General features: G+C 48.8%; 1 protein-coding gene across 1 annotated transcript in view; it reads right to left on the reverse strand.

Moving 5' to 3' along the window:
• The window catches only part of SERPINE2 (serpin family E member 2), a 61,821-nt gene extending 58,584 nt beyond the window's left edge, over window positions 1-3,237 (reverse strand). The window contains exon 1 of the mRNA XM_046017993.1: window positions 3,004-3,237. The gene's annotated coding sequence lies outside the window, so the exon portion shown is untranslated. The remainder of the gene's footprint in view (window positions 1-3,003) is intronic.
• Between the last annotated feature and the right edge of the window lie 5,194 nt (window positions 3,238-8,431).

Consider the following 8,431-nt stretch of genomic DNA (forward strand, 5'->3'; position numbering starts at 1 on the left):
CCAACTGGAAATGGCACACTGGCCACCATTTTGCTGGTTCTGGACTTGGAAGCAGGGCCAGGCCACTATGACTACAGCAGAGGGCTAGGTGATTTCACAGCAGGGAGAAGCAATATGGGGGGAGTGACTGCATGTGGGGAGTGCTGGAGAAGTCTAGCCTTCCCAGAAGTTTTCTGCTTTAACATCCTGGTGACTAGCAGAGCCGCCACCAAAAACAAAGAACAAACAAAAAAATTTCTGGCTGATGATGGAATGGGTATGGGGTGGATGGTAAGAACTAAAATCAGTCAGTCTTGGACTCACTCCGGGATTTTTTTGCCTACAAGGTGTGGATGGGTAAGCCACTGGACTGTAGGTAACTTGCTGGACATTATTCTGGAGACAGCTGAAGCTTAGGGAAAGTGCTTCACTGAATGACTCTATACAGAGCAGAACAGAGATCAGGACAGAGCCCTGGGTAACCCTGGGAGGTACTGGAGAGGCAATGGAGACAGAGGGAAAACCAGGCACTAGGAAAGAAAGAAAAAGTACCAGAAAGGAAGGAAAGGTCCATATCCAATGCCACAGGGAAGTCTAGAGAGAATGTGCAGGATCGCTGTTTAGGAATTATGGGGTCTTCTACTTTGGGGAGCCCCTGGCCAGCCTCAGGGAGCTGAGAAAAGAGCAGAGAATGGGGGAATGAGCAGAGAATTTGAGAAGCTGGGGAGACCCAATGGTTGCTGGAGAGGAGGTGGGGCATACAGGGATAAGGGAGATGATGGCATTCTAAAAATAAATACTGTTCAATTAGAAAAGCGTTCATGGGGAGACACTAGGCAGTGCCAAAGGGAGGCCTTCTCTCTAATTTTCCCTGAGTTACCTGCCCCAACTTGATTTTTCTTCTATTATTCTACCCAATTCATTTTATCATAGCATAATTATGTTTGCTTTTCATCTGTTTCCTCCCACAAGAATGACAGTTCCAAGAGAGCAAGGATCTGCTGTATTTATCACACTTCAGGGCCAGGCAAGGCACCTGGACACAGTAGATTAGTTGAAGAAGATGTCCTGGATGAGGGGGTAAATTTGGAAAAGTCTGTAGGAGGGAAATGGAGTAGGACATGGGCAGACTTCAATTCAGTGGCCCCTACTTTCCAGTAGAGTGGGCCATGAAGCCACCTGTTAAATTGGAAGGAGGAAGGGGAAGAGGTCTCTTGTACTGAGGAAGAGTTGCAATAGGAGCACCAGTTTGCAACCTGGAAGGCAGGAGCTTGTGACGGAGACATTGAGATGCTGATGTTTCTAATTTCAGAAGATGAGCATCTCTGAGCGGGGACAAGACTTAGATATAGTTAGAGGACTCAGTTGCTAGAGTGGGTGGAGGTCACTGGATTTGAGATGGTCAAGGAAGTGGCAACAGACAGCGTTCCCTATATGGACTTTGGGACCAGAGCGGGAGCAAAAGCCCAGGAGCCAAAGTCCCTGGAGGAGAACGACTGGCTGGCAGAGGATAGCTACATGGAGGGGTAGGTGGGACATGGTTCATTTCCAACTCTAATACCTCAGTTTCTCTCTGGTATTTATTCACCCATGTGGGGAACTTCAAAACTAATGTCCTTTGGAGACTGAGTCATTTTGTTCTTTTAAAATTACACTAATATATGACGTCATAGGGGGCAGAGATTTTCTGCATAGATTCATTTTTGTTTAGCATAAAGGATGTATGACATCTTTATGACCTTCAGTAATTGCCCTACCCTGTACAATATTTTCAAACATCATTTTAATCTAGAATCAAAATTTGGGGGTTGAAAGGATCCTTAGATTAGTTAGGTTAATACCTTCATTTGCATAGCTGAAGATAATTTTTGCTGAAATACTGCAAACAGAAATACTGATTTAGATATGCAGGCAGCATTGAAAGTATCTTCAATTTTTGAAGTGTGCTTTAGATATACAAATTAGCAATGCTTACATTTCTTCCAGTTTTCTCTGTTCAACTTTGGATATAAAACCTCCAAAGTACAAAATTATCACATAAATTATTCCCAAACAGTTCAGAGAAGTAAACTGCTTCCTGGCTTAAAAGAGGCAGTCAGACCTTCAAACACCTTTTTATGTTGATGCTAAATATAAGAACGTTCCCTGCAAAGTGGTCAAAGCAAGACACAGCAGTATTTGAGATTTCTCAAGAGAGACACACATGAAGATTATTTTTCGTTCATTAAAACACTAAAACCTTCAATAGCATCCCCCATATCACCTGAAGGTGGGGTGCTGTCTTATGTAATAGAAGCCTTCCATCCCCGATCAGTTCGTAGGCAAATGAAATACCTGATTCCGCCCAGAATTTCTGAGGACTTTCACCTTACCTGTAGCCACTAATCAATGTTTCGATTCCCATTTCTACAGATGATGAAAATAGCAAAAATCTGCTCCATAGGGTTGAACTGATTGCCAGAGGCCAATTTAAAGGCTCTCCCCCCAAACCATCGGTCACCCCCACCCTGCTTGAGCAGCGGTAACCACAAGAGTCTGTTTGTCTTTCCCCATCGGGCGGCGCACACGCAAAGTACAGGGTAGAGGAAGCCTGCCTAGTACGTGGGTACCTCAGGTTCAGGGTCACCGGCGCCAGCACGGATGCGCCGGTACAAGCGGCGCGGGCCCCGGGACTCCCAGCTGCAGGCACACCTGGCCGCCACAGCCGTCGCGGCCCCTCCTCACCCCGCCCGGGTCCTCCTCTGGCTCCCCGCGGGCCCGGTACAGAGCCGGGCGCGCACGCAGTCTCGGCCGAGGCAGCCCGAGGGAGACTGAGAAAGTTCCTCCGCCTCGACGTCGCCGCCCCGGGGCCCCGCTTGCCCCGCTTGCCCCGCACGCTCCGCAGCCTCCGGGCCGGGCGCAAGATCGCCGAGCCGGAGGCGCGCAGAGCCCCGGGACCGTCGCCGGCGCAGGGGGCACGCGGGCCGCGCCCCTCCAGCCCCCGGGCGCTCGCGATCGGCCACGGGGCACGCAGCCGGTACTCACCACCCCTCGCACGATCCCCAGGTGGCGGCGGCGGAGAGCGCCCCGAGCCGGAACCGGAGCCGGAGCCGGGTGGCGGCGGGGCGGAGAGTCGGAGGACGGAGAGCGGCGGCGGCGGCGGCGGCGAGGCAGGTCGGGGGAGCAGAGAGGCGGCGGCGCCTGCACTCCTTGCGCAGACCGAGCTGCCCGGCAGTCCCACAGCGCGAGCTGGGCGGCCGCGGCGGCGGGGGCTTTATCGCCGCCCGCCCCGCCCCCGCCCCTTCCTGCCACCCCCGCCCCCGGCCCGCCCCGCCCCGCCTTCCCGCCGCCTCCTTTGTGTGCCAGCGGGCCGCAGCGTCCCCGCGCCCGCACGCCGGGACGCCCCCACTCCGGCCGCGACCTCGCGGATGCAGCCCCCAAGGGCTCCACGTCGTGGGGTTGCGCCCGGAACGCGCTGGGAGACGCGCGGAGCCCGGGGTGCGGCGCCAGTCCCCGCCGAGCTGCACGTGGGTCGCCGGGGTCCGGGTGTGTGTGCGGACAGGGAGGGATCCAAGGGCTCGCGGCGCGTCCCGGGGACGCAGGCAGGTAGTCTTGGCCGCCCCCTGGGGGAGATACGGGGGCAGGAGGTTGCCCCGGGACAGTGCCCACCGGTCTGGGTGATGAGGATAACGGTGCCAGGTCGCGGCCCGGGAGGGGCAGAGCGCCCCTCGAGACGCTACGCAGGGTGCCCCGGAGCCGACCTCTGGTCGACTGGTCGGCTGGTCGCTGTAGGCAGATGGCAGACAAGGGAATCTAGAAATCTGGATTCGTGTCTGCGGTGACAGCGTGAGGTACCCGCAGAGTCCTGGGAATCCGGCCCTTCCCAGTCGGTAACTACAACGGGACCTTGTGGGCAACAGAGGCTCAGATCCCAGAGGCGAGCGACATATCACCCTCTGGCACCCAGACCTCGTATATGCAGCCTTCCTTTGCGTCAACCTGGGTTTCTGGGGACACAACTTTAATGACATAATTTATGTTACCCATAGTGCAGAACCCTCCCCGGCAGGCCCACGGCCCCAACTGTGAGAAGGAAATGTGGTAAATCTCCTAGACACAGCCGTGAAATAAGGTTGCATCTACTGATTAGAGTAACTTCATGATCTAGAATTGGTGTGTAGGCGGCCATGCTAGACTGTGTGTGTGTGTGTGTGTGTGTGTGTGTGTGTGTTGGGGTGAAGGAGTCACTTTTAAAAGTGTAAAATCTGGGCCAGCCTGAGGGTATTTACAGCCTCTCTTACAGGGAAACATGCTATGGAAGGGTTGGCTCCTCAAATAAAAAGGAAGCACAGTCCACAAAAAGAAAACCTGTTTCATTATTTTACAGTCATGCCTGATATTCATATTTAATTACAGGGCAGGATATAAATGCTTTTTCCTTGTTGTTCTCTCTTCCTAACATGCTCTCCCACGCTCTGGGATCGGCCTGTGACTGCCGATATGTCAGGTCACAACTCAAATGTTACCTTCTCTAGGAAACCTTCCCTGACCGCTTGAACTAAAATCACTTCCAACTTTTTCCAACTTACTCTTTTCTTCATAGCACTCATCATCATTTAATTTTTTTTTCCTTCTACATTTTTCTTGGCTAATTCTCTTCCACCCTTCCTCTTTAGAAACTATACTCCCAGAAAGCAGGGAAGAGAAACCACTTCACCATGGTTCTCACCTCACCCCATCCCTAGTGCCTGGAGCCAACATGATACGTACAGTAGTTGCTCAATAAATATTTGTTGACTGGTGGGTGAACAAGGGCCAAGTGACTATTGACATGGTAAGTATTGCTCCAGGCAGTGTGTTAGGGCTTACTCTAAACTGGGAGGCCCAACTGGACCTGGGAGGAATGAGGCAGAGGGGGAAGCTAAGAGGAGAAAAGCCCAGAGCTGTGTTTGAGAAGCTGAGAGTAGCCTCTTCCAGATGGAAGGGAGTCATTCAGGGAACTAGTGGATGAAGAAATAAATTAGAACCAAGAAGTGTGGGTAGAGTCCGTTTAGAAAAGCCTGCCTGATTCCCTGCACCCATTTCCTCCCAAATCACTTTTTTTAATTGAAATTTTTTATTGAGATAATTGTAGCTTCTTGTGCAGTTGTAAGAAATAACACAGAGAGTTCCCGGGTATGCTTTGTCCAGTTTTCCCCAATAGTAACATTTTGCAAAACTATTATATGGTATCCCAAACAGAAGATTATATATTGATTTATATCTCAAACACTTTGGTTAATTTTTTGCAATTTAAAATTTGGAGTAAAGTTACTCTAAGTTTTTGAAAGAATACACAGATAATATTTTAAAGGGTTTCGGTCTCTTGTTTTAATGGAGCCAACATTTTTTAGGGGGAAAATGTTTTATTTTCCCAATTAGGGTGTAATTAGGGTCCGAATTCTTCAGCTATAAAAGACAGAAATCTTTGAGACTTACCTCTTTCTTTACATTTTAATGACTGCCATTCACTTCCCTGTCCTACCCAGTACTGTCGAAGGAACGTTTTGAGCAATACTGTACATGACTTGTCAATTCTGAAATCAGACAGGATGCAGTGTTAACTAATCTGCTAAACTAAGCCCAACCACGAATGTGCCTTTCTCTCTCCTTGGACATTGGATGGGACTGCCAATGAGTGTCTCCCAAAGGGAAGTGATTCAAGACAAAGACCCATTCTGCCACCAGGATATGTGGGGAATACCAACTATGCTTGTTACAGAATGTGCATGGCTGGTGTTGGCTGGCCCTCCTGATGCCAGCAAGAGGATACAGAAGCAATCTCCTAAGCTTTCCGTGACATTCAAGTGACAAGGCATTTTGACACTCATCCTTAGGGGGCTGCCCCAAAGCAGCTGTGTTTCTACCTCAGTTGGTGCCCAGAAACAGCCATTCTTCTCATAGTTGGCCCTCTTTGAAGTTTATTTCTCATCGATGTGTACTTTAAGCGTGCATTTCCCTCCTGTCTCTACCTCTGTCTTATTTGAGAAATCCAAATAATTATCCTACCTTCCTCTTCCTTTGCAATTCACATTCACGGCAGAATTTCACTTTGTCCTTCAATTGTGTGGCTTGCCTTAATCCTCAGATAGAGCTTCAAATTGTTTATTCCTTAAAAAAATTTCAAAAGTGACCTGGAATTTAGCCAGCTCCAGCCAGTCTCTAAGTTTGGCTTTGTGTCCATAAGCCACAGTTGAGAGAAACACACGAAATGCCCAAACAGAATAAAACAAATGATCTATTTAGTCTCGTTTCCTCTCTTGGAAGAGATCCAGAGTTGAGTGCTTTGGAAGAAGATGAAAATCCTCCTGCCCCACCCCCACTGCTCCCTCATACACCCAAACAGTATGACCTTGTATTTAAGGAAAAACTGTCCCTACTTCCCAAGGGGTGATGGTGTTTCGTCTGGAAGAGTGACCGATATCATGATAGTAAGGTAACAGTCACTGCTCTGCTATCTAACCCCTATTTAAAACACATTACACCACAAGACTACTTGTTACACAACATTATGGATGCAAATGTTGTTATGTAAGATTGTTTCAACTGGGGGAAAGGAGAATACTTATAACAGTTCAGTTGGACAATTCGTTTCTGGGACTGTTGCATCTGTATGATTTTTTTTTAAGCTTACAAAAGGCGTTTGTCTTCTTTGTTTCCCTTATTGACTGGCTTTTAAATAAATCCAATTTTCTTTTTCTATAACTTCTGAAACAGATGAAGGCAGAGCATCAATTCACACTTTCCTATTGTCACTGCTTTTCACAAGAGCTTCAGAGAAAAGATATCAGTAGTGCCACACTGAGCATTATTTTGTCTTTATATTTGACCAAATGAGATGGAAAGCCCTCGGCACTGAGGATCCCTGTGGTACTGCGCCCTTCAATCCCCAACGTAGGTCTTCTTCCTTTCACCACCAAACAATGGATGCTGCCACCTGGCCCCTGCCCCTCTCTCTGATCTGCCTTCTCTCCTGCGTCACTGGGTCTTCTTCTACCTGTCTCAGCCCCTTCATCTTCCTCAGCCCGCCCCCCCCCCCCCCCCCCCCCGTCCCCAAAGGTTACCGATAACTTCCAGTGATGGCAGCCCCAGCATGTTTCGCCGTTCTTAATCACCCTTGATCTGTTGGCAGCCTTTAACTCTGGTGTTGTGCCCATTTTCGAAACTCAGCATTTTCTCTCTCTTCCAGTTTCTTAGCCAGCCTTTATCTTTCCCTCATCAAATCCTCCTCCACCTTGCCTGTTGCTGTGCAAGCTGCCGGCAGCTCCCTCTCCTCTGCACACTCTCTCAGGGGAGTAACCATTGACTGGTTGTGGCTACACAACCTCTATTCCCACCCCCACCCCCATCTTTTGATAGCCGAATCTGGTTTCCTTTGGAAAATCACTTCTCCTGCTTTCGCGCCACATAGTTGGGAGTAGAAGATGAAGTGTCCTTATTTCCTTTAGCCCAGCGGGGGGTGTATGTCCAAGCCGAGAGGATCCCCTCCCAGGACTTTGAATTCTGAGGAGTGGGGAAAGTAGTTGGAGCTGACTCATCTCAGTCTGATGAGATGGCTCCTGAGTTCTTCCCATTGGGACCCCAGAACCCTTGTGGTTCCTGCCCCCTTGTGGGTAGAGGTCGATAGTCGACTCTTCATTATTTTTTTTAAGTCTTTTCCACTTTTAGCCAGGTTTTGTTTCTTTTGCTTGCAGCAAGAGATCCCTAACAGGCATATCCTTGATGTGTGTGACTTTGCTTAGTTCTGAGTGCATTCCACACCCATATCTACAGATGACCTTGGCCTCTGTCCCCAGATTCTACATGCGTATCTCCAAACGCCTGGCGGACACCCCCACCTAGTGTCCTGTCGTCACCTCCACCTAGTGAGTCTAAACCCTACTTATTCTCTACCTCCTCTAAGCAGCTCTTTCCATGCACTCCCTAAGTGTTTTAGAGGAAAGACTGCCTTCTTGGTCACTGAGGCCAGAAAGATGGGAATGTGTTTTGACTTCTCCTCTCTCCTTTATTCATCCATATTCCCTGGGGTAGAGTAATAGTTTTTCACCCAAATCCCTCTCATTCTCCCATTCCCTCACCTTTATTTATTTATTTATTTATTTATTTTTACTAATTCAGTCACTTATCACTTGATGCCTGGACCTCTCTCCAATAGCACCTACCCATTCCCTCAGCTTTCAGATTCTACCCACTATTGCCAGCATTAATCATTATGCCCTGACTTAAAATGATTCCGTGTTTATCACTAAGGTCAAAATTCCTTGGCTTATACAATCTTCTGTAGAGGTCATGGTCACAGCTTCCAGAATTAAACTACCTGTGTTCAAATTCACTTCTCACCACTTTGTGATTTCTTTTTTCAAGTAGCTTAAGCGCTGAGCTTTAGTTTCCTTATCTGTAAAATGGAGGAATGTAATAGTATAATCTTAACGTG

This window comes from Meles meles, chromosome 9, assembly GCF_922984935.1.
Source record: "Meles meles chromosome 9, mMelMel3.1 paternal haplotype, whole genome shotgun sequence".
In the NCBI taxonomy this organism is placed as follows: Eukaryota; Metazoa; Chordata; class Mammalia; order Carnivora; family Mustelidae; genus Meles; species Meles meles.